The sequence below is a fragment of the Callorhinchus milii genome, unplaced genomic scaffold (assembly GCF_018977255.1).
Source record: "Callorhinchus milii isolate IMCB2004 unplaced genomic scaffold, IMCB_Cmil_1.0 Scaffold5, whole genome shotgun sequence".
Classification (NCBI taxonomy): Eukaryota; Metazoa; Chordata; class Chondrichthyes; order Chimaeriformes; family Callorhinchidae; genus Callorhinchus; species Callorhinchus milii.
This window is the reverse complement of record NW_024704746.1, coordinates 58551427-58578907: the sequence shown is the minus strand read 5'-3', so window position 1 is coordinate 58578907 and position 27481 is coordinate 58551427. Positions and strand designations below refer to the sequence as shown.

General features: G+C 39.0%; 1 long non-coding RNA gene across 1 annotated transcript; it reads right to left on the bottom strand.

The window, feature by feature from the left end:
* Window positions 1–21745, bottom strand: LOC121849225. The gene is made up of 3 exons (XR_006085158.1): window positions 21718–21745; window positions 12087–12203; window positions 1–334 (listed from the first exon to the last, which is right to left on the bottom strand). It is a non-coding gene; the product is annotated as an uncharacterized LOC121849225 (long non-coding RNA).
* Window positions 21746–27481: the final 5736 nt, after the last annotated feature.

Genomic DNA, 27481 nt, shown 5'->3' with positions numbered 1-27481 from the left:
TTTCATAATCCATATTTGGATTTCATTTTTCATAGACATATTTCTGAAGGCAGGTTATGATAAATATTTTAATGCATCCCATCAAGTCATTGGTATGTACTCAAAACAGGACTCACTGTTTTCGACTAGATATTCAGGCTGATTCACAGTTACATGTTTCTCTCTGATGTAAATCATAAGAGAAGTACGGATATATAAAACCATTTGGTCCATTTGATCTCATCCATCCAGAAGACACACACTCCTTTCATTTCAGCATCATACTCCGTCTTAAATTGATTCAACATTTCTGCCTGAACCAACTTTCCTGGAAGCCCGTTCCAATCATTAATCTCTGTGTAAAGAAGAAGCTGGTTAAGACAGACGCATCGGGGACGGTCGTTTGTCTGATTTAAGAGGTGTCTGAGGTTAGCCAAAATACCAATCCCCCCCAGCAGAGGAGCTGTGGCAACGCTGTACAATAATCTATACTAGTAACACGGCAATGTCTTTGTGTGTGTGTGTGTGTCTCAATAACCGATTGAGGTAGATACATGATTTATACCTCATCAGAAAGGTCTTGCATGTGTGAGTGTCATGAACATATTTTTTCAGGGATCTCCTATAGTTGATGAGCCATACTTAAAAAATGCATTAATTAAGCCCCAAAATATGAGGTAAGCATGCAACAAGTACTGTCAGAGAAAATCACACTCAGTTCTATAGAGATACATCTACACTAGCATATTCTGCAAAAAAGTAGCGACAGAGAAAACCATGGGCATATTTCTTGGCGGGACTCTCTTATCATTATATAAAGTATAATAATCTAAAATAAAATATAATAATCTAATATAAAATATAATAATCTAATATAGTGTATAGTAATATAACATAAAGTATAATAATACTGAAATCTACATTCCATATTGGATCCTTTGCTTGCAAGGCACTTGAAACCGTAGATGTAATAAGGCGTTATATTAAATGCAAGGATTATTATTATAGTACTTTCCCGCACAGCATAAGAGCGGTGGTGGCTCTTCCTCCCACTTTGCCATTCCCATTGGACAGGAAGGGGACTAACTAGCGGCAGTGCTGAGCTGATTGACAGCCTGTAGCCGCTTGTGAATGTTTGGGCTCCACCTGTACACAACGGGCTCAGCTGTCAATCAATCGCGATTTCCCTCCCTTGTTCTTCCCCGTTTCTCTGCCCCCTCATTGATTGACAGCCCAACTCCAACTGCTCGTGAATGGCTGGAGTCCGCTGTCAATCTGTATTTGACTCATTCCATCTGCAACCTGGAGCCACTCATAGCTGAATGGAGCCACTGCAGAGAAGGTCTGAGTGAGTACATTCAGCGGTGACTAGCGCTGCAGATTAATCAGATTTTTGTCCGAATCAACCGACATATTTAAAACAAGTAAGAATACAAATCGGGGTCAGGCGTTTTGTTCGATTTAACTAAAGTTCAGCAAAAATGGTTCCACTGTACTTTGAGGTAATTAAACTGAAATTGTCCTTTGCAACCTAAACCTGTGTCCTCTTAATCGTAGTGCTTTGGCAAGTGTGAAAGTATTGTTCTGGGTTTACTTTCAGAGTTGTGATTACAATCTTGTAGCTCTTATGTGCCTTTTAAGACTTCTGTTTTAATCATTCCTCACCACTCATCCTTGTCATACAGGGCTGACTGATGTTTGACTGTGGAGCCAGTGTAGCTTCTTATGTTGCAGTGATCAGGATTCTGTGCAGTCTTTGAGGTGGCCTGATGAGGATCTGAACTCAACTGATTTGCTAATATAACTGGTTTGCCGTCTTTATTGTTGCCTCACACCGTGAGGTGATAAGCATTGAGTCAACAAGATTTCTTTCAATTTCTCCCTTGATAAGTTTCATTGTCTCCATGGAGCACATGTACTCTCACATTTTTATTTCCTAGATGCAGTATCATTCATTTATCTATATTGAACTTAATTTGACAATAATCACCCCATGTGCTAATTTATAGATTCTCTTTGTAAGTTCTTGTTTGGCTCTTATGATTCCACAGTTTCTTACTAACTTGGTGCAATTCATAAATGTTGGGTTTAGAGGAGACAAATAATAATAATAATAATCTTTGCATTTGATATAGCGCCTTATCATGTCTTCGAGACGTCTCAAAGTGCTTCACAGAATATACTGTAAAGTGAATTGACTGTTTATTTTGTTGGCGAAATGTGGCAGCCAATTGCGCACAGCAGTGTGTCCCGCAATCAGTCGTGGATTGAGTGACAATTTTTTCTTAAGTGATTTTTACCCCCAGAAAGCGATCCACCAATCGACAACCAGGTTCCTACTTACTGCTAGGTAAACAGAGACGTGTGGAGTAAGGAAACTTGCCTACGGTTTCGCCTTGCCTGGGAATCGAACACGGGTCCTCTTGTGTGCGAGGCGAGGGCTCTAACCAATTTATATAATATATCCTATGAAGCATTTTCTGACATTTTCCTGACGTGAAATGTGCCTTGACAAATGCAAGGATAACTATCATTCTTTATTTTTTAAAATATTTCAATGAGATTATCCCTTAACCTCCTAAAGGCCAACAAATATATATCTATGTTTACTAAGCCTCTCATATCAGTTAATACATGCATGAACTAGTCCAATCATTACAAAAACATCTTGCCTTGCTTCGCACTCAACTTTTCAACTGTCGGTACCAAACATAAGTGCAACACTGTGCCTTTGTATTGAGTCTGCAAATCCAGGTCATTAATGTATACAAGGAACAGACTCCATGGGCACCCTATATGATAACTCCCTCAGCCCCCATTTTGACTTAGCTCTCCTAACAACCACCCTCAGCTTCCTTGTCGTTTGCCTGTATGAGCCTTTGGAGGCTTAAACTCAACTACAGATGTAAATCGCAGCAGTGCTGAATAACAATTTCGAACGCTATTGCTTGAGAAGATATTTTTATCTCCCCATCTATAAGAGAATCCTATTTCTTGGAGCTGCAACAAAATATTATGCATATTTGCCATCAATCTCACTCACTTGATACGTAACGGTTGGTTGTATGTCAAATAGACCATTGAAGATTCCTGACACACAGTGTGAGATTTAGAAAATCTCTCATCTGCTGTACTTTGACCAACAAGGAACTATTCATATAGATGGTAACTTAACATTTCCAAGAAAGCCTTGGAAGAACAGAAATACCTGAAGTATTTTATGTGCTCTTCATTCCAGTAATTTGTACACATCTGACAATGATATACGTATTATACTGAGGTAACATTTGGTGAGTTAATTGGTAAGTGAGAAGAATTAATACAATGGCAAATAATATAACATTAACAAGTGTGTTTTTTTTAAAAAAAACTTCACGATTAATTCTAAATAGTTTTCACCACATCTTTGTTTCTAAAAATTTAGAGGTTTGATATTTTATTCTTAAAGGTTGTTTGAAAGTAGTTTTAAATCTTTCTGTCTCCTGATGGCAAAGAATGCTGTATTTGACCATATTGCAGCTGGTATCTTATAAAGCAGAATTCAGATGCTGTCTCTGAGTTCATAAAATGTATGTTTCTTCCATCTGCACTTTGCCGTATCAAAGATGGCAGCTGAATAATTACAGAATCACTGTAGTTTGGCTAAAATAGACTGGGAAATTAGATAAAAATATATGACGGTAGACCAACTATGGCAAACGTTTAAAGATATAATACATATTTCCCAGCGATCACATATTCCCTTGAAAAAAAAATACATGGGAAAAGTGGTTCACCTTGGCTAACTAGAAAAGTTAGGGAAAGTATAAAATTAAAAGTCTATAATACTGCCAAAAAGAGCAGTAAACCTGAGGATTGGGAGGGCTTTAAAGATCAGCAAAGGAAAACCAAGAAACTGATTAAGAGGGAGAAAATGGAATATGAGGGTAAACTAGCTAGGAACATAAAGACAGACTGTAAAAGTTTTTACAAGTATATAAAGAGGAAGAGACTATCAAAAGTGAATGTGAGTCCATTGCAAGCAGAGACACAATAAATTATAACAGGGAATAAAGAAATGGCAGAGACATTAAACAAATATTTTGCTTCTGTTTTCATGATAGAGGACACTGAAAATTTACCGAAAATAGCGGGGATCCTGTAGGTTTATGTTAGTGAGGAACTTAAAGAAATGAACATCAGTAAAGCAACAGTATTAGAGAAATTGATAGGATTAAAAACCAATAAATCCCCTGGACCTGATGGCCTGCATCCTAGGATTTTAAAAGAGGTGGCTGCAGAGATAGTGGATGCTTTGTTTCTGATCTTCCAAAATTCCCTGGATTCTGGAACTGTTATGTGGCACGTTGTCGAATGCCTTCTGGAAATCCAAATACACCGCATCTACTGTTTCCCCCCTATGTAACCTGCTAGTTACGTGCTCAAAAAACCCTAAAAGATTTGTTAAACATGATTGGAATCCATTGATTGGAAAGTCGGAAATATAACGCCCCTATTTAAGATGGGTGGGAGACAAAAAACTATAGACAAGTTAGTCTGAAATTGGTGGTAGGGAAAATTCTAGAGTCCTTAATTAGGGACGTCTTCGTGGGATAGTTAGAAAATCATAACTTGATTAGGCAGTCAACATGGCTTTACGAAAAGGAAATCATGTTTAACAAATCGTTTAGACTTTTTTTAGCACTTAACCAGCAGGTTACATAGGGGGAAACAGTAGATGCGGTGTATTTGGATTTCCAGAAGGCATTCGACAAGGTGCCACACAAAAGGCTGTTGCATAAGATTAGAGCCCATGGAATTAAAGGTAATATATTAGCATGGATCGGAGAGTGGATAACCGGAAGAAGACAGAGAATAGGGATAAACAGATCCTTCTCAGATTGGTAGGATGTGACTAGTGGATTGTCACAAGGATCAGTGCTTGGGCCTCAATTATTTACAGGCTATATCAATGATTTAGATGAGGAAGTAGAAATTAACATATCTAAATTCGCAGATGATACGAAGATAGGTGGGAGAGTAATCTGTGAGGATGACACAAGAAGAATGCAAAGGGAAATAGACATGTTAGGTGAGTGGACAAGAAGGTGACAGATGGAGTATAACGTGGGGAAGTATGAAATTATTCACCTAGGTAGTAAAAATCTAAAAGCGGATTATTTTCTAGAGGGGGAGAGACTAGGTAGTGTTAGTGTTCCGAGGGATTTGGGTGTCCTTGTACAACAGTCACAAAACATTAGTATGCAGGTACAGCAAGCAACTAGGAAGGCTAGTGCCATGTTGGCATTTGTTGCAAAAGTGTTAGAGTACAAGAGTAGGGAAGTCTTGCTGCAGTTGTATAAGGCCTTGGTGAGACCGCAGCTGGAATATTGTGTTCAGTTTTGGTCTCCTTATTTAAGAAAGGCCATACTCGCCTTAGATGGGGGTGCAGCACAGATACACTACGTTGGTTCCTGGGATGAGGGGGTTGACCTATGAGGATAGGTTCAGTAAACTAGGCCTATATTCTCTAGAATATAGAAGGATTAAAGGTGATCTTATAGAAACCTATAAGATTCTTAAGGGTCTTGACAGGATAGATGCCATGAGCCTGTTTCCCCTGATGGAGAATCTAAAACTAGGGTTCATAGTCTCAAGATTAAGGGTCAGCCTTTTCGAACTGAGTTGAGGAAACATTTCTTCACTCAGAGGATAGTGAATTTGTGGAATTCTCTACCCCAGAAGGCTGTGGATGCTCAGTCCTTGAACATATTCAAGTCTGAGGTTGATAGATTTCTAAAGGATAGAGGGATTAAGGGATATGGGGATAGAGCGGATAAATGGAATTAGGTTAGAAGATCAGCTATGATCTTATTAAATGATGGGGCAGGCTCAAGGGGCTGAATTGCCCACTCCTGCTCCTAGGTCTTATGGTCTTATGGTTCTTTGGCCCATGTGTTTTAAAAGTTGTGTACACCCTTCCCTCCTCAAACATCACAGAGTCAAGCTGCCTTTTAAATGAATCCAGTGGCCTGGCCTTCACAACTAGTCCAGCTCCTGAACCAGGTAGGTCTACAGTATTCCAGGGCACTGCTGATGATAGTACAGCCAGCCTAGCTCATTGGCATGACCTGGAAGGGCAGACTCGTCATTGGGGGCAAGGAGTCATCCTACTCAGGTCCTGTTACTCCTGTAAACCAAAGCCTTAACGGGTAGGGTGGTCCTACCTGGACAGGCAGTGGGAAAGTTTCAGACTCCAGCAGTTACCCCATCGCACACTCTGGGGTCCTCAAGCCTTGGCTCTTGTCAACCTGTGCATAATACTTTCCAGAATTAGGTAAACAGGATGCTTCCCTCCAGGAAGAGATTGTGCATTCTATTCCAACAATCTATTTGTGGGATTTCCATGTCTAGGTGGGATGCATGGAATTCTCAGCTTAGTTTGGCTATTCTTGGTGATGGTGATGAGTTTCCACATGTGTTTCCCTGCTGACCCCCCAAAAAAAACTTTCCAGGCAACCTGTTTCAGTCATTGATTAGAAAGTCCAGAACTGTAAACTGAAGTTACATTGTTTCATAACAGGTTCAAAATGAGAATTATTGCATTGAATCACATATGTTGCAACCCCCACCCTCCCCATCCCCCAACCCCCACCTCATGCCTCGAATCTCAAACTTTTAATGCCATTTAACCACAACAACTTTTACTAATTAGCGCCCTTCACGCAAGATAGTGTCTTGGAGCACTCACAGTGGCAGGGATGGATGCCAATGAGGGAGAAGGGGGAGGGAGAGGTAACGAGAAATGCAGTTTAATAGGTAGATCTTAAGGTGGGCTTTAAAGATAAATAAGGAGTGGCGGCGAGGCAGAATAATTGTGGCAGGCATAACAGGTTGGATTGCAAACACATTCCCATGCAACAGGACTCATGTCAATCCATGGTGACCCACGGCAAAGAAATCTGGTCATGCCAAGGCGCCCACCATAATTCATAGATTAGTTTGGTATTGAGTGGAGTCCAAACATTAGTCCACAAAAAGGATGGGAAAAACTCTGGAGATTCTTTCATCCACTTTATGTAATAATACTTATATCACAATGTTGCCTTTCACACAATCCTTTATTATTGAAAGATCTGGATGAGAGCTCAGGGCTCACTGTCTACGAAATCTTTGAAGACTGAAAAGAATAGGAGAAAACAAGATAAATCAAGAACTAGATGAAGCTAGATGCTACATAAAAAAATCAATGTTTTAAAAGACTGAGCAAGGGAAGTTTGTTGAATGTCAGACTGAGGAAGGGAAGATTGAGGAAGAGTTTCTGTTTTTTGGGTGAGGAAAATGTTAAGATGAGAGAAGTTGTGATTAGTTTTGGTTTTGACGCAGTGAGTAAATAGGGATGAAAAGAGGAGGAAGGACTATATAGCCGATAAACCTGTATTCAAGGGAATATGTGAAATGTGTGGAACTATAATCTTGCCTTCAAAGCCCTCCATGACCTTGGTCCTTCTTACCTCTGTGATCTGCCATCCCATATCAGCCTGTCCATTCCCTTCGCTCAGCATGTTCCGGCCATATCCTCCGCCCAGCCCACACCACCATTGTAGGTGGGGCCTTCAGCCTCTCTCTTTCTCTTCGACTACGCCTTCGGTCACCCTCCTACCCCTACCTTCCCTGGCCTCCACACCTTCTGATCCCAACCCCCTGCTCGAGTCCAAATCCCTGACTGTTCAGCGACTTGGGATGTCCTCCTGACATGAAATGCACTGTACAAATGTAACTTATCATTATTAATCAGCTGATGCTTCATAGTGATCAGGAATAGGGACAAAGCTTGGGAGGACACATCAAAGGAAGGTAAGTATTTCCAAATAGCATTAGAATCTTATAGCATTTACCTCAGTGAAACTACTGCAAATAGCATGATTGCTGAAAAAGAATGATTGTGTTAAAATCTGATTGAAGCCTGAATAGAAATCCAAAACTATTATCATCAGCAATTAGTTGCAGGTGTATGTGATTTTTGTATGTTTCTTTTAAAAATAAACTACACGGGGAACAAGAATGCAGTTGTTTGTAATTACAGTACTTTCTCAGGAAGAAATTCTACATCAAATGTATGAATTGAGAGCATTATCGCTTAGAGCCTTCTCTGAGTGACAATTATGTGCTTTTTTTTATCCCTTTGATTTGAAGGAACAATGACAGAAGTTGGAGGCTGATTACCCTGGTGTGGACTACATTCAGTTTGTTAAGGATATGATTCTTTTGTGCCATGCTTATTGTGAAATAAGATAAAGCACTACAGGTGCAAGTGAAATGCATTAACAATAGTACAAAGATACATTACAAAAATAATACAGGCAGATTTTTTTCTCTCCATTTTCTCCCCATTTCTCCTCTTGTCCCAAAGGTGTTTTGACTCTCACTTCCTTCTAGTGTGATTTGTTTCCTTTTTTATGGCTCTGATGGTAGTGAAGAGCCCCCAATGGTGTAGTGGATACAACTTCATTTAGGGACCATTGGTTTATTGGTTTGAATCCTGATCTGTGTTGAGTTTGTTGGTCCCAGTCTGGGTTACATTGGAAGATTATAATAATAAGCATCATTCTTGCATTTGATATAATGCCTTATCATGTTGTTGAAATGCATGAAAGCACTTCACAGCATTTATTCCAGACTGTAGTGACTATGCATTTTGTAGGCAAACGCAGCAATGTCCTGCAAACAGCCAAGATTTGAATGATCAATTTTATCTGGGGGATTGTTGGCAGGACACCGAGAGAAACTCCTTTTGTGCCATGGGTTCGTTAATGTCCTCCTGAACAAGCAGATGGGACTTTGGTTTAACATCTCATCCAAAGACTTCACCTCAGACAATACAGTATGCCTCCAGCACTGCATTGGTGTAGCAGCCTAGACTGTAAGTTCAACGTCCATATAACAACAACAGCAAAATTACATTTATAGAGCACCTTTCACATCGGGAGGACGTCCCATAGAGCGTATTTTACAAAAGAAAACTCAACAATGCCAATGCAATACTTCTAATAAACTACAATCACATTACTGAGAGAAGTTGCTGAACAATAATGAGTTAGAAGGTTGAGATTTAATTAAGCAGTTCTGATAGTGTCACTGTGAAAGCAAGACTGAAGTATTTCATGAACTTCAGGAGACCTACTGAAAGTAGGTTATAGCCTTGAGCTCACTGTCAGTTCTGGTTGCATGCAACACTATACTGTATGCTATCCTCTTCAGACAGTAGGTGCGTTGAATCTGCCTGTATAAAAGTGACATGTGGAAATGTTGCCAAAAGATTTAAGGCCCACTATGACATAAATTCTGAAGATGTGTTTCATTTCAGCATTGTCACTACCTGGTTTGGCAGTAGTTTCTTTGCCAGTAGATTACTCGGTACAAAAGAACATGTAGTAATATTATATCAAGGACATTTTTATGTATCTGCAATGCCACATAATTCTATATGTTATAAACAGAGTGTCTCCTAGTTTTTAATGGTTTAATGGCTGGATTGCTGGGAGTAAAGTGATAGCACCCCCATTAATAGAGTGTTGTGAGTGGGGAAGTCAACATGGGGAAGTGCTCTGGGATGCTACCCCGCAAGAAGGGTGCTATATAAATACAAGTTGTTGTTGTTGTTGACGATAATACTTCCTATTGGGGCTGTTAAACACTGACACCTGCTTGCAGAATTTTACACACATGCACTTCAGCCGTCATGTGATCAGCACTTTAAAACATTAATAATTGGTTCTCTGAAAGCTCTTGAGTCGTCCATTGGATCTCTTGAGAGGTTTCAATGGCCCGCAAGGGAGTGAGCACAAGTTCAAATCTTATTTGCTGTGTTTGCGCTTATGTGGGTGACAATCAACCTGCTCACAAAACCAACCCCTCCAACAGAGCTCAAGGGTGTTTTGTAATGGTTCATATGCACTTTCCATAGGGAATCAATAGCAAAATCACACTGATCCATTGCATTACATGCAATGTAAAAGCAGCATAAAGTTGCTGCCCTTTGGGGCATCCTGAGAATAAATGATTTACTTGCATAGCATTCCCCACACAATATTGATATTTATACAGTGCAAGATATTTTTCAGGAGATTCCCAGTTATGTTTTGCACATTAACCTCTGGAAATGAAGGACGCATCTCACCTCAATTCATTCCACGTATTGCTGAAAATACGATAACTCAGATTGAGACAGTTACAATCTTCCCCTTGGTCTGTAAGAAGCATGACTGCAGTGAAAAATCAATGCTTCCAAAATTCCTGGACTTTAAATATTAAAAGCTGGTTAAGGTTGCTTTTCAGTACAGCAATAAACTATTTTAAAAATTAATTTAAAATGAAGATTGCCGTGCCTGATAAAATTATTGCTCAATTACAAAGTAGCAGCTCATCTAATGACACATACAAATTGGTTTATTTAGACATCACACTCCAGCAGCAAATAATTTCATTTCGTACAATGTGCAAGGAGGATGTGTAAATTGCATTCGCAGTTAATTGCAATATAGTTTCATATTCCAGGTTTTGGAGATTGAAAGTTATGATTTTCTAATTACTGCATTCCTGCTTATGTATTATGATTTCTGACAAAGTATAATGTTGATTGAGGGAAGAGTTCAAACTATCTGCATAATGTTTATTTCACAGTGGTGCTTGGACGCTGGAGTTAGTAGAACAGATTGTTCTATGCAAATACAAGTTTGCTTGTGAGAAGTATTACTTGACTCCAGAGAAATAAAATAAATTACGATTTAATTGTTGTGGATCCTCTGTATGTGGCTTGCGTTTTACCAAAAAGTCTAAATTTTCAGAATATTTAAACAAGGAATAGCCAAGTCTCCTTTTACCTACCAGCCTGCAGCAGCAGTGTAAACATCTGCTCCTATTATTCTAGTCACGCCACAGAGTACAGCAGATCAGCTAAGAATGAATGAAACATATCTTGCTCATATCTGGTGAATCTGATTAGCAGTTATAATGATGATTGTGAGTTCGAATGTTTGTGGGTTCAATGGGAACTTGGGCTCACAGTTTAGGTTGACATTCCAGTGTAGTATTGGAGAGCATTTTGTTGATACAGGTGCCACCCTTTGGATCATATATTAATCCAATGTCTTGTCTGCCTGTTCTCCAACTGGACATTAAAAATTATGTGACTCTAGCCAAAAAGGGAAGGGAGTTTTGTCCATTCGAATAAACCTCCAGATTAATCTGTTTCTCATCAGTTTTATGAGTCAGTTAAAATTCTAGACAAGACTAAAAGATGTAGACCTGAGAGACACTTTACAAATCATTTGTACAAAATTCTATGAGATTTAGATACTGAATCCTCTATTCTACTCTCGCTCATGTATTTCTGTATTCTTGACTACTGACTATCTAGCTGTTATCTTTTTGCTTATGTCCAAAGTTGGTGCTGTATTCCATGTTATTATAATGCATTATTTATTGAACTCTGGTGTCTGAAGGTTTGCTGATTGAGGCAATAATCATGGAAAAAGTGAAGCATGTGTTAACAAAATATATAATTAGTAGTGAACAACCATGTTTCTGAGATAAAATGCTTCATTGGATTTATTGCATCCTTCCTGTGGGTATTTAACCTAAGGCTGTAAATGCAACATTTCCTGACAAATTTCGGAAGGAAACAAAATAGGAACAATGATAGCCCGATTTAATGATGGTTAAATATTAAATTATGCTTAGCACTCCCAATTATGTATTTTAAACACTATAATTCCAATTAATATACAGACATTGTGATTGCTGGTAATTATACCAAATTTAAAAGCTGTCAATTACCTCTGCACGCAGGCTTTACACGACACATTTCACACCAGGCAGGATCATAAACAGACAAAAATATTTTGTAACTGATGTGTCTGTTTAAGGGAAAGGCAACCTCCAGAGTAAGTGGGACTTTAACATTTAAAAAAAAACACAAAGCTTTGGCATAAAATATTTTGCAAACATTTTATATCATATTGTATTCAAGCATTTGTAGATTAAGATAAGGTTTATCTTAATAAACAGAGGGTAAATTTATTGTATTATTACAATAACAATAATAATCCTTGCATTTAATATGGCACCTTATTCAGTAGTCGAAACACGAAGCTTGAACCCATATCCTTCTGGCATAGAGGCAAGAGTGCTACTGACTGAATCGAGCTGACACCAGATGAGTTTGAATACACTCTAGGAAAGCTCTGTGCAAATGAAAAAAGAGAAAGAAAGAACATTGTCTTAGAACAAGCTGAGATGATTAAGGAGCACTTAAGCATATACATTTTTTCAACATAATTGGAATTTTAAGAAATCAATCCAGTCAAGACATTTCTGTCAACTCCTATAATAAATGCTGAATTAGTAAAAGAGCCCGTACACAGGGAATTGGATCAATTCTGCATTCTGTGGAGTTTAGTGAGTAAACATTTCAAATAGACAGAGTAGCTCCTCAAACAGATATGGGTTTATTTGTTCTCCCAATCATTTTTTTTCTTGTGAGAATGGCTTCAAATTGAATGTCTATTATGAATCTGATATTTATACCTCAAGTTGAAGTCGAGGTATTTACCAGTATTATAAACTACCATCTTTGTAAATTTAGTAACGTGTTATACATTCACCCACAAATCACGCAGTCACTGCACGATGCAAAAAAGTGCACCTTACTGTAGATTTTATGAAGTACTTTGGGACATTGTATACCAAATGCAAGGATTATTATTATTTTGGGTGCATAATATATGATTGTGAATACAAGTAACTAATTGTAGCATCTTTGGTTTCTTTCTTGTTCATGTAATAAAAATGAGAGATACAGATGCTTAAAAAAAACTGTTAACCCTGAAAAAAAATGAACAGCTGCCTTGAGAGATCAAATTCATTTTTCCTTTGATCAGCCAGGTTTCTCACACTTTTTTACAAATCGCTTTATGTCCTGGCACCTCCCTACCTCTTCAACCTGCTGAACCCCACTTTACTATCTGCAGCCTCTGCTCAGCTGGCTCCGGCCTTCTGCACATTTCTTATCCCATCCGCTCCACCATCAGTGGCCGTGCCTTCAGCCACTATGCACCCAAATTATGAAACTCTCTTCCTCAATCCCTCTGACAAGCCTCTTCCTTCCCTGTCTTAAGCTCACACAAGGTCTTTCACTTCACGGTCTACAGTCACCTCCTCACTCTCCCCAGCTTGGTGTCAAGCTCTGCCACTGTTAAGTATCCAAGGTGCTATATAAATGCAAGTTGTTGTTGTTGTTTCTGAAAACCTATCACCGTACTTCAGGATATCCAAACCAGACTGAGTTCCACATATGCATGCCACCTACACATGGAAATTTCCCTGTGCAATGCCCATCATACAATGAGTAATCCTCAATTATTTTTATAGTACATGCCAGTAAATTAATGTATTTTATCTGGTTAGTGTGAAAACAATGTTCCTTGTAGTATTTTGCAATGGTTATTGGGTCCAATATTAAAGACTCCTCTAGATGGCAGTATTGGATAGTACATATATATATACACACACATGCACACAATTAGATAAAGGATCAGAAACTGCTCTGACTGATAATGCAGCTCTGAAATCCAGGCACCAAAGCGGCTTTAAAGCCTTAAACTAGGATTCAGGAGCTAAACCCAGTGCTCTGTGTATTGTACTTGCTGCTTTCTCAATCCGTGAAATAAGAAATGGGCAGGAATAAAGAGCTGAGTTGAATTAATGGATTTAGGCACAATTAACTATTCTCTATTAAGCCTTCAAACCCTGTGATGTCAGCACAAAGCGCATGAATGATGATGTGATTACAACATTCCACCTTGTCATATCGTGTAGGACAACAATAACAACAATTTGCATTTATATAGTGCCTTTCATGTCACGAGGATGTCTCGAAATGATTCACACAAGTGACTCAGCAGCTAATAGAACAAAATACTATGTGGAGCATTGTTTCATACCAACTATAAAAACAGACATTAATTTGTTGGAAATGCAGTAAATTAATGACTTTTACTGCATCCTTCAGAATTGTGGAGAATTCTTCAATCCAGTCTTAATTTGGAAGACAGTTTTCTGCAGGTCTTAAAAAGAGCCGGCTTAAAAATTAAGACTGAATTTTAAACAATTCCACACAATTTTTTAAGACCAAATTTACTCACAGGCTAATTTGAGATGAATTTTTGAGTCTTAAGTAGTGTGTTACTATATGATTTATTTTATTATGTTTGTAAATGTTTAATGTTCACCTGAACATACAGATGGGACCTCAATTTAATGTCTGATCCAAAGCGATGCTCCCCCAGAAGTGCAATGAACTACTTTTCAATAAACTGGGTTTATATTTTGATAATTATAATAATCTGGCATTTGATATAGCGTCTTATCACACTGATTCAAAGCGCTGCACGGAATATACTGTAAAGTGGATTGACTGCATATTTTGTGGGCAAAACGCGGCAGCCAATTACACACAGCAGTGTCTTACAAACACTCGTCAATTGAGTGACCAAATTATTATTATTTTTTTGAATGGATTATTACTCCAACAAAGTGTTTTGCCAATCGACTAACAACCAGATTCCTACTTACTGCTAGATAAACAGAGGAGTGTGGAGTAAAGAAACTTGCCTAAAGTTTCGTTCTGCTGGGAATCAAACCTGGGTCATCTCGCTGAGAAGTGGGGGAGGGGTGTGCTCAATCTAACCTGTGGACAGAAAATAACTATCGATTTGCATAGTTGCAACTTTAGATGAAGTGATGATAATTTGCGTCACACTTCACAATTTTCACCCCATAAAGGATTCCATCATCACCACGACAGAAAACAAACCTCTGGATGTTAGTTAAGGAAATAAAGAGTTTTAGAATATTGGAACAGGTTATCTCTCGGACTAATACATTCCAGAACTTCCAGAATGAGTTGCTGAACCATAAGTCACTTTTACGTACCAAGTGCTGCTGTATTAAGATCAAATGCATGTTACTGTCAATAAAATCGATTTTAGGAATAAGTAATGTTAATAGGAATATCCTACTAGACTTCAATGTCACATTAAAATCAGGTAAACGTCCCATGCATATATTATTCACAGCATGGATGTCCAGAGGGATATATTAAAATGATTTATTTACAAATAATCATCTATTATATTTTAGTAAACCTAGGTATTTAGCTTGCAGTGATACAATTTTAGTGAGGCTTAAAATAACTTGCTGTTAAGGAGTTATTTCAATGGATATCAGCTTTTTCATGTAAGCATGAGAAAGATTTCATATTAAAAGATTGATATAACCTATACTTTAGTTAGAAAATGCATTGGAAAATAAAGCACAGTCTTAGTTTTGCAGATATTGTTATTTTGAACAACAATAAAGATCCATTTAATTCTATTATACAGTACAATAAAGAATTACAGTTATATAGTGCCTTTCATGACAGGAGGACATGCCAATATGCTTAAACCAGAATACTGGAGCAGTAGCTGTTATTCTTTGAATTGGCGGATGTGAAGCCATGTTAGTAGTTTACCTACATGTGAAGCAAGAAACTAATGGTGAATTATTAACAAATTTGAAGCTCTCTTTTGAATTATCATCTGATAATATCCATGAGGGTGCTTTAAATATCACAATGTAACAAAACCAAAGATGAAATATTGCCTTTGCTTGACACGTCATTCTTTTTTTACTGAGGGGACACTGCAGTCCTGTCTTTGAGATGATGAGACATGAAACTGAGATCCCATCTACCTGTTCATGATGTTAAAGGTTCCACAGCATCAATCAAAAAAGCGAAGGGAGCTTTTCCTAATGTCCTGGCAAAACCAAACAGATCATTAAATTTGCGGCTGTTTGTGGGATATTACTGCACATGAATTGGCTGCACATTTGTCTTCAAAAATGCCCTGGCCACCAAATTTACCAAATAAAATTGGTCACTCACTCCATTTGTGTTTGTGGGACATTGCTGTGGATAAACTGGCTATCGCTTTCACCCACAAAATACATGGTCAATCTACTGTATTAATACTGTATCCTGTGAAATGCTTTGAGATGTCTCGACAATGTCATAAGGCGCCATATCAAATGCAAAGATTATTATTATTATTTTCCAGTTACTACATTTTACAGTAAATCCTATGAAACACTTTGAGACGCACATCCTCCTGACATGAAAGGTACAATATCAAAAGCAAGGATTATTATTAATATTATTATTATACTCACTGTTGAAGATGACACATGAACAATGCCATTCTGGGGAGGGCCCAGAGGTTACCTGGTGCCTGTGGAACTATAAGCCAATAGAAGGAAAAAGACCTTCAGAGAGGAGAAACTTAGAGAAGAATCGGCCAAAAAAAAAGCATAAGATGAAGTAATGTATGCAGGCAGCAACCTAGGGGAATAAGATGTTAATTAAAATTGAGGATAATTTGAAAAGCTACTTATTATAATTTTTTAAAATGTCTAGCTACTCCTGGCAGCAGGAACTGAAAGTAGCACCACCCAATGTCAGGGGACAAGAGGAAAGCATTTGTGGCTCATTCTTCTCTCACCATTATAGGAAGCAAGGCTGAGTGGGAGCCAATGAGTCAAAGCATCTTGGATTAATCCAACTGTTCTCATCATAGTTGTTTCAAACTAATTGCAGACGAGCGCTTTCACTCTTTCTGGCAGACTCTCACAAGTCTCTTTCTTACTAGTATACAATTTTTTATTTTATATTAAATGTGAGGAAGGCTAATTCTTCCACTTTATAAAATGTTCTTTCCAGAAAACTAATTGCCCAAGATTACAATGTTTTCAGGGAAGTAAGCAAGTGAATAAACCCGCCCCTGGTTTTGTAATAATAGTAACAATAATAATGGCTTGACAAAATACCTAATGTAAAAAATGTTTATCTTCTGCACAAGTAGTTATTTTGGGAAGTTCACATATACATAGAAAAATAATATCCAATGAAGTGTAACGTGGCAGTGTTATTGGTCTGGCTGAGGCATCACTGAAAACTTCACAGGAGCTACCTGTACAGAGTGATCTAAATTGCAATAATAATAATATTTGCATTTGATAGAAGGCTTTTTACGTTGGGAAGTTGTTTCAAAATGTTTCATAGGATAAAGTGCAGTGATTTTTTTTGGTAAACTTGGCAGCCATTTTGCACACAACATCCCACAAATACGTGACAAGGCGCTACATCAAATTCATGGATTATTATTATTATTATTGATTAGCTTTTAAGTGAATGACTAACTTTACCTGAGAGATTGTTGGCCAGAACGCAAGGAGGAACTCCCTTCTCTTTTCAATTAGTGCCGTGGGGTCTTTAACATTCACATTAACACAGACGGAACATTTGTTTAAAATCTCAACTGAAGTAAGGACATCGTAATAAGGGAAATGTGAATGTAATAATATCAACAACAACAACTTGCATTTACAGAGAGCTTGACAGTGGTGGAACAAAATGCCGTGAGAGGGGGAGGTAACTGTGGACATGGTTGAAGAGGAAGGTTTTCAGGCACAATCTGAAGATAAGGAAGGAGGAGGCAACATGGAGGGATAGAGGAAGAGTGTTCCAGAGTTTCGTGGCTGAAAGTGTGGCCACCGATAGTGGAACGGAGAGGACGAAGGACATGCAGAAGGCCGGAGCCAGTTGAACGGAAGCAGTAGGTAGTGGATTGGGGAGTAAGCAGGTCGGAGACGTTGGGAGGTGCCAGGGCATGAAAAGATTTGGAGATGAGTGTGAGGATCTTGCAATTGATCCGTTTGATGATAGGGAGCCAGTAGAGTCTGGCTGGCACTCATATGATGGGGGTACAGAGTTTAGTGTCCAGCCTGTCAATAATGTGTAGTATAATTATATATTGTGCATATTTCTGAGCTGCTGTTTTCATATCTTTCACCTTTGGTTTCCGATCAATAAAATACATTTCAGTTTTATTCTGGCCTATACCCCTCTTCTTTTCCAGGAAGCAAGGAAAGCTTTCCAGATCCTTGTATGTATGTCTGTATGTGTTGAGTTAAGCCATTCTGTACGTGTTGTGTCTAGATATTGATGTTCATTCATAGAGCATCTTTCATGTAAACGGCACTGAAAATACTTGACAAATGTACTGGTGTAGATTGAGGAGAAAATAAGAGTTTTATCAATATCAACCAAAGGCATTGTTAAAGAGGTACACTTTTAGGAGACTTGCGAGGGTAATGAGAGAAGTAATACAACAAAGTTTTATTGCATAGAGTTCCCGAGCAAAAATGGCATGGTGGCTGAAAGTTTAAAAAAAAATTAGTAATAAATTGCCCACTCAATCCACGACTCTTCGTGGGACACTGCTGTGCCCAATTGGCTGCCACACTTCGCACACAAAATACATATAGTAAATTAACTTACCGTATATTCTGTGAAGCGCCTTTGGGATGTCTCTAAGGCGCTATAAAATATGCAAAGATTATCATTGTTATTATCATTATCAATATAATAATATAATACTAATGTTTGCATTTTATCATGTTGTATAATTGCACCCTAGAACTGTTGCCCTGGCTAAAATTAAATAGGCTTTCGGCACAGTCTGGGAATCACACTGGTGACCATCTATCTGGTTTGCATGACTTACTTGCTACGTCAAGAGATGCCTATCATAATAATAATCCTTGCATTTGATATAGCGCTTTTCATGTCTTCTAGACATCTCTAAGCCCTTTGCAGAATATACTGTAAAGTGAATTGACTCTATATTTGTGGGTGAAACGCAGCAGCCAATTGCGCACAGCAGTGTCCCACAAACAGCCATGAATTGAAGTGACCAATTTATTATTGTTTTTTTCTTCTTGAGGGATTATTATCAGACGTGTGGAGTAGGAGAATTTGCCCAAGGTTTTGACCTTCCCATTACACAGAGGATACAGTTCAAGATCCTGGTCCTCACCTTCAAAGCCCTCCATGGTCGTGCTCCCCCTACCTCTTCGACCTCCTAACCCTCTACCATCCTGTTCGCTCCTTCAGCTCAGCGGGCTTTGGCCTGCTTCATGTCCCCCGCTTTGCTCACCCCACTATTGGCGGGCGGGCCTTCTGCCACTCTGCCCACACCCTCTGGAACTCCATCCCGCAGTCCCTCCCTACTCCCTCGCCACCTTCAACACCCATCTCAAGAACCTCCTCTTTGACCGTGCTTTCGATCTCCCTGCTTCACCCCTGCCCTCCACCCTCCCCCACCTCAAACCCCAGCTCGGGTCCGTAACTCTGTCTGTCCAGCGCCTTGGGACATCCTCCCGATGTGAAAGGAGCTATACAAATGTAATTTTGTTGTTGTTGTTGCGGGGAATTGAACCCAGGTCTCTCGCTTGTGAGGCGGGGGGCTCTAATCACTGAGCTACAGGACTCCACAGGAATACAGGAGTATGCACATAGTAGAGCATATAACTAATGTGCTTGACTATGCAACTGATATAAAAGGACAGAATTGGAATGAACAGAACCAGCACCTTGGGACATCCTCCCGATGTGAAAGGCACTATGCAAATTTAATTGTGTATTGTATTATGACAACCAACAACTATGGTTCTGTTTAATTGGTTGACGCAGATTATTGCAACTGGTTTTTACAACTGAAATCATGCTTTTTTTCACTGAACAAGAGGTAATTAAATTCTGAATGACCCCTGTGGCACTTTTCCTTTTCCTAATATTTCTTAGATTCAGTTACACAATAAGACGCTTTTTTTTTATATTTTAATTTCTTTCAAATTGGTATTTTATTGTAGATGATATTTTTGTTTCAAAAAATTCTTTTAGATACTTGTAGGAATGTCACCTAAAGTTTGTTTCAGCACATGTAAGGTCTTTTCTGAGTCTGACTTTAGTAATTGCCCTTCACATGTTGAATTATATGCTGCCATTGGAAGTGTGCTCGTACCTCTCAAAAGATGACATCTGGATCTTTGCTTTAAGTAGCATTGGAAAGGTACATACAGTGACCTTTCCCTCTAGTGAATAATAATTTCCTTTTAACTTGTGCGCTTTTCAAAACAGATTTGCAGACTTTTTGCTTAATCATCCATTTTTGCCTTTTCGATAAGTGAATAAACTATTTGACAACTGTTCAGATACGTTTATCCATTTATCTTTTCTAAATCTTTGCTTTTGAAAGGTCAGATTTTAAAGATGAGGCTGAATGTACTTCTATATCTTTAAATCCAAACTTTGGTAAGACATGTTTCCATTATTTCATCTATAAGCTACCTTACAAGACCAACATTATAAGGTGTTGGTCTTGAATCTATGAACTCGGACTTCAGTGTATAATGCGTCGGCATTCAATGCTTCTGAGTCATCTTTGTTCCCAATATTGGCTGCGATTGCTGTTGAATAACCAACTTGTAACTATCCTCTTTGTGAGGGAGGTAAATAGAATCATAGAATTATACAGCACAGAAAGAGGCCATTTGGCCCATCGTGTCCGTGCCTGCTCTTTGAAAGAAAATTCAAATTAGTCCCACTCCCTCACTCTCTCCCCATAGCCCTGCAAATTTGTCCTCCCCAAATATCTATCTATTTCTCTCTTGAAAGTTGTAATCAAATCGGCTTCCACCATCTTTTCAGGCAATGCATTCCAGATCCGAACGACTCCTTGTGTGAAAAACTTTCTCCTCCCCTCCCCTCTGGTTCTTTTGGCAACTATAGGGTCTCCTCAGAACTGTACTGACTCCAAGGTGACGTGCTTGACAATGGAAAGTCGAGATCGAGTGTATCCTCTGTGATAGTTTTGGTAGTTCAAGTCAGGTGCACCTGCTATACACCGACACACTGCTGATGACATACCAGCCAGTCTGGCTTGTCGACTGGACTTAGACTGGACTTGACCAGCTTTGCCACTGGGGGGAGTGATTTTTGTTATTCGGCTCCTGTTAATTCTACAAGTCAATGCCCTAATGGGCAGAGTGGTTCTAGATAGATGAACAGCAGGAAGGTTGCCAGACAGTGTTCCCAATGGCAATCTATGTGATTTTAGCTGGATAAACCCCAGCAGTATCTTGACACACATTCTGGGGACCCCGTGCTTTAGCTCTCGCTAACATGCGTCCAACAGTCTCCAGAATTACGCAAGCACGGTCTATCCCTCCAGGGAGAGGGTGTGCATTCCATTCCAGATACAGAGGCATTTCCATGTGTAGGTGGAATACATATGTAGAACTCTCAGTCTGGTTTGGATACTCTTAAGCAGGGGGATAGGTGTCCATATATATATCAGAGACCTAAACCTAAGTTGGTGTTGCAATGCTGCTTTACACAATACCAGCTTAACTCAACCTTAGTTAAACTGCTATCGCACGAACTGTACTGAACAGCAGTACTTTTCATAATAATAATAATAATCTTTGCATTTGATACAGCGCCTTATCGAGACGTCTCAGAATGCTTCATAGAATATACTGTAAACTGAATTGACTGTATATTTGTGGGAGAAACATGGCAACCAATTGCGCACAGAGGTGTCACAACTGTTACAATTGTTGGGATATGCCGATCTCGAGGATTCAAAATAATGACTCAACAATCCTTAACAAAGGTATAATGGTTTATTATTCACAAACAGTTTATGAGCATTTAGCAAAAGCGGTAAATAGTCATACTACCAGTTCTATGCAGTCTGTAGGCTGATCGCAGTCTTTCATGTCGGCTTCTCAGGCTCAAGCTTTTGCAATACTCACGTTCTCTCTTTGTCTCTCTCTCCCTGCTTCCACAGCTCTCTTAGTATCTCTCTCCCTGCTTCCACCCCTCTCTGTTCAGTGGCACCCCAATTATACTAAATTCCTCTCTAACCTTTGCTCCGGCCAGATAAGATTATGGTCTCCAGAATTTTATTCTTCCTTTGTCCTGTCTAACCTGATCAACGAGGTCAACGAGGTTCTCTGCTTTTTGGCCATCTGGAATTGAGACAGGCTTAACCGTATCTCAGTACTGTCCTTGAGAGTGTAACCAGTCTACAAGAAAAAGCTTTCACACACATATTCCATTGTCCTGGTGCCAGGCTCAGGGTCTCCCTCTATCTCCAGGTGGCCCTTCCCTTAAACTCCAGGACTAGAGGTCGTGGCTGCATCTCCCAGCGCCTGGAACCGACAGGCTCAGCATTTTTAAACTAATGTTTTATAATTGCTATAAAGTGTTATCATTTCTACATATTCTAGTCAATCTAATACAATGTTTGATACCTTTGGGTTTGCTGTGTAAGTTTTTTTTACAGCTGGTAAGAAATTGGTGTTCACACATTGTCCTAAATGTAGTTAAACTGAAAATGTAAATATTTAACATGCATAAATTGTTTTCAGGTTTCTTTTATCTTATATTAAAGAGCCCAGTAAATACTGTGATGTCACAGAAAAGATCACTTGCGACCATGGGTTACTAAATTAGGTAATGGTGTCTGTTATGCAAGTTGTGTAAACCTTGTATATTTTGCAATTTGTGTAGACTATGTGTAAACACATGCATACAGAGGATTCCTCATTGATCTTATAACTATTTGAGTATACAGTCAAAGCGCTTTGAGACGACCTCACAAAGCGAAAGGCCCTATATAAATGTAATTGTTGTTACCGTTGAACCATTTGGTACAAGATGTCTAATATCTGCCTTCGGCACTGAATCTTCACACTGTTTCTTTAAATAGAATAAACAAAAGCTTTACTTACAAAAATTGGTAGACAGAACAAAATGATTACAAAGTAATATTGGGGGATTCTTTTCTTTTTTCAAGGACACAGTTGTGATGGGCAAGGCTTACACTACATCTCAATTGTAATAGAATTTGATCCTCTGGGACTCGATCAGGCACTTCTTCCACACTGATGTTAAATTTGCCATTTCAACAAGAATACTGTCATGCATCAGTCCTGGAATTTGATGAGCTATATCCTCTCAATTTCACCTCTTCTTTATTTCTTAAACAAATCATCTAGATTCAATCGAACTGGCTGGTGAATGGACGATGGCACATGTGGAAGATGAACAAGGTTATATCGATGGCTTCTTTCAAGCCTTTAAGAAATCTGCGCAGTGAATTGCAATGTCTTGATTTAGCTTAGATCAAGGTGTCAATCAAACAAAGCCTGCTTAGTTTGAATGCAAGAAACATTGCATTACTTTAAACTTTCCAATATTGAATATATTCTTTTTATGGTTATTTGAAAAAAATCCTCACTAAGTACAACAACAACAAGAAAATTACATTTGTATAGCGCCTTTTATGCTGGGAAGATGTCCCAAGGTGCTGGACAGACAGGGTTTCGGACCCAGGCTTTCGATGTACCGAAAGCTGTATGAGGGTTTTGGCGGCCTGTGGTGTGAAACAGTGGCAGAGCCGGGCAATGTTGTGGAGGTGGGGGAAGGCACGGATGTGGGGTAGAAAGGATAGTTAAGGGTCAATCAAGATGCCAAGTTTCCAGACTGGCTTAATAAGGTGGTGTGTGCAACCATGGATGGTGATGCTGTCAGTGTCTGAGGCCGCTGAGACCCTCGTGCACGCATTCATAACATCCAGGCTTGACTATCCAAAGTCTCTGCTTGTTGGCTTCCCAACTCTTCCCTCCATAGGCTGCAGATCATCTAGAACTCTGCAGCTTGTGTCCTCTCCCGCACCAGTCTCTTTGACCCTATCACCTCTATTCTCGCCCGACTCCACTGGCTTCCCTTCACACAGAGGATACAGTTCAAGATCCTGGTCCTCACCTTCAAAGCCCTCCATGGTTTTGCTCCCCTCTACCTCTGTGACCTCCTAATCCCCTACCATCCTGTTCGCTCCTTCCGCTCAGCATGCTCCGGGCTGCTTCACGTCCCCGCCTCGTTCGCCCCACTATTGGCGGGCGGGCGGGCATTCTTCCACTCTGCCCCCACCCTCTGGAATGCCAACCTGCAGTCCCTCCACCTCGTTCCCTCCCTTGCCTTCTTCAAGACCCATTTCAAGACTCTCCTCTTCGACCGTGCTTTCAATCACCTGCCTTCCTCCCCTGCTCTCCACTCTCCCTTTCCCGACACCCCACCAGCGCGGGTTACTGATTGTCCAGTGCCTAGAGACATCCTTCCGATGTGAAAGAGCTATACAAATATAATTTTGTTACAAATGTACCCTCTATTCTAAACATAGAATAGATTGTCAACCGTCAGCCTTGTTCAGTTCGTAGCACTCTTATCTTTGAGTCAGAAGATTGTGTGTTCAAGTTCCATATTGGAATTTTGAATACACAAGTCTTGATTAACGCTCCACTACAGGGCTGGGGGAGTGCTGCATTTTTGGTGAGCTGTCCTTTGGATGAGATGTTAAATAGATCCTGTCTGCCTGTTCAGGTGAAGGTTAAAGATCCCATGGCTGTTTCAGGGACACTGCTGTGTTCAAATTGGTTGCCATGTTCCCTCACAAAATACACAATTAATCCACTTTACAATATATCCTCTAAAGCACTTTGAGACATCTTGATGACTTGATAAGGTGCAATATCAAATGCAAGGATTATTATTGTTATTCATTATTTAAAAAATATTATTCACAAAGACAGGGAGTTTCTGTTGTGTCCTCACCAACAATCTCCCAGACAAAATTGGTCATTCGCTTCAGGGCTGTTTGTGGGACATTGTTATGTAAATTGGCTGTTAAGCGTTCTGAGGCGCTACCTATATGGAGGGCACTATATAAGTGCAAGTTGTTAATGTTGTTGTAGAGGAATATTAAGGAGTATGACAAAAGAGTGAGGCATTGGAATTAACAGATCTGACAAGATCTAATAAAACAACAAGTTGCATTTATATAGTACCTTTCACACCGGACATTGTCTCAAAGCGCTTAACATATGATAATAATATGTATATAATAATTTTAGCATTTGATATCGCGCTTTGCATGTCTTCTAGACGTCTCAAAGCGCTTCACAGAATATGCTGCAAAGTGATTGACTGTATATTTGTGGGCAAAACGTGGCAGCCAATTGCGCACAGCAGTGTCCCACAAACAGTCATGGATTGAAGTGACCAATTTTATTATTTTTATTGAGGGATTATTATCAGGTGTGTGGAGTAAGGAAACTTGCCCAAGGTTTTGCCCTACCTGGAATCAAACCCAGGTTTCTCGCTTGCGAGGCGAGTGCTCTAACCACTGATCTACAGGACTCCACAAAATGGAGGAACAGGTTAAATGGACTGAATGACCTGCTTCTGTTCCTGTTTTCCTATGTTCCTAACGCATGTTTTTCTATAATCTAAATAATATTAATTATTTAATAGTATGGCATTCATATAATACTTTAATATGAAGTAAAATCCATTTGTTTTNACAATGATTTTTTGCTTTTATTAACTCTTCTGCTTATCATTATTTTGTATCTTATAGATTCAGACTCTGAAAACATTGGGTGTTCTTTTATTATTGACCAAACTTGGTAAAACTTGAGGGCTGTACAGTGGAAAAGAAAATATGTCAAGAAAGAACTGTATGGAACCAAGTGGGTTTAAAAGGCTGGTAGGAGGAAGGAATGAGTAAGAGCAGGATAGAGTGGTTTTGGTTCTTATGTTGTTACCGTAGTCTTTCTATTTGACATTGTGCCTTTCCTGTCAGGAAGAGTCTCAAAGAATTTCATAGAATTTACTGTAGTGTGTAGTGACTATCCATTTTGTATGCGAAAGGAGCAGCTGATTTGCACAAAGCAATGTTTCACAACAGCCATGAAGTAAATAACTAATTTTTATCTGGGAGATTATTGACTGGAACTCTGTGAAAAACTCCCTTCACCTTTTCAATTACAACACCATGATTATAAGAGTGAACATTACAGTGAGAGAGATAGGCACATAGAAAAGAATCTCGGAAGAACAAGGCAGGAATGTTAAGAAGAGGAATGATGATTGCTGTATCAATACAATCTTAAAAGACAGTAAAGGTTGTGCTGAAAGGTCAGATTGGAGGGTTTAACTTTCTTGCCAGACACAGAATACATTTACCTCCACAATAATAAGACTGGAAATGGAAATGTTTGCTGAGATTTTTTTGCCTATACTTGTGTACAATGAATAATCAGTTCCATTGAGTGGAATTTACAGTTCGCAAAGTATTCAGGACATAAGTGGAAATGTCTCCACATCAGAACCCAGAATTGGAAAGCTTTGGACTGATTTTATGTTAGTCAAACACAAGACTTAGAGATTTATTTGCGCAGCTGCTAACCAGATAATAAGGCATTTTCTAAAGCTCTGCTAGCTCTTGCTGGATTGGCCGCTTGTGTAGTTCAATGAAAAGGAAGCAAATCCAAAATATTATTTACAATGGTACTGAGTGAATATATTATGCCAGTAGAGTTAATGTAAAGTACTGCAAATAAGACAGATGACATTTTTACAGTTCTAGATCTATTTCTGGTGGTGATGAAGTAGAACTCACTGCTGGAAACTATGAATGAAGCAGAAACCATTAATGTATTTAAAGGAACCTTGATGTATACATGAGGAAAAGGGAAATAGAGGAGTATGTGAGAAGGATTTAGAAGGGCGGAGGCTCATGCAGAGTATAAACTGTGGCATAGTTGGGCCAAATGGCCTGAATAACATACATTCAATAACTTGAATAACAAGTATCAATAAAATTTAGAATTTCTCCTTTTATGATGATTTTTGACCACAATGCCTCCTTATCTGTAGTGGGAACAAACAAGGAAATGCTTGTATTCTGACTATTGCCTTTGTAACATGCCTCCACTGGTGTTGCCCTGTGTTCAGTCGCAGACAAGAGTAACAATAACCTGCACTTATATGGCGCTCTTCATGCTGGAGAGTATCTCAAAGACTGCAGTGCAGATTAACTGTTTTGATTGAGCGTGTGGGAAGCAACACAGCACAGTTGCAATAAGCCAAATGGCATCCTCTCTACTGTAAGTGTCTATGCATTATGTCAGTGCAATCTATTTCCCAAGCAAGATTCCCACAGGTTGTATTAATACATTTCTCATTACCAGTTGGGTGTCACTATTCGTAAATTTATTTGCAAATATCACATTTTAGACCCTGTTACACAAATTAGCTTGTTTCCCCTGAAGCTATCTGTTAGGCTTAGAGAAAATCAGAGTTAAATCAAAGACAATTAGTAAACAAATCAACTAAATCTCAGATTGGATGACATTGGTAGCAAAGTACTTGTTTAGGGCAAGTGTAATTGCTGTATGTTGAATTTTTCATTGCAGGTTCAATGCACACTGAGACCATTAATTATAAATAAAAATTCAGAGCACAGCAGTCTCTCGTTTGCTCAGACCTGTAAGAAATGGTTTAATATTGGATTCATTCGCTGAATAATTAACTCATAAGAAAGGAGTATCATAATACTCTTTTACATTGTTTGCTGGCGTAACTAATTACATGTATATTGATGGAAAGGAATTCAGTGTCATACCTCAATGTGAACTTCTGTGAAGTTATTTAACACAGAAATCTCTGCAC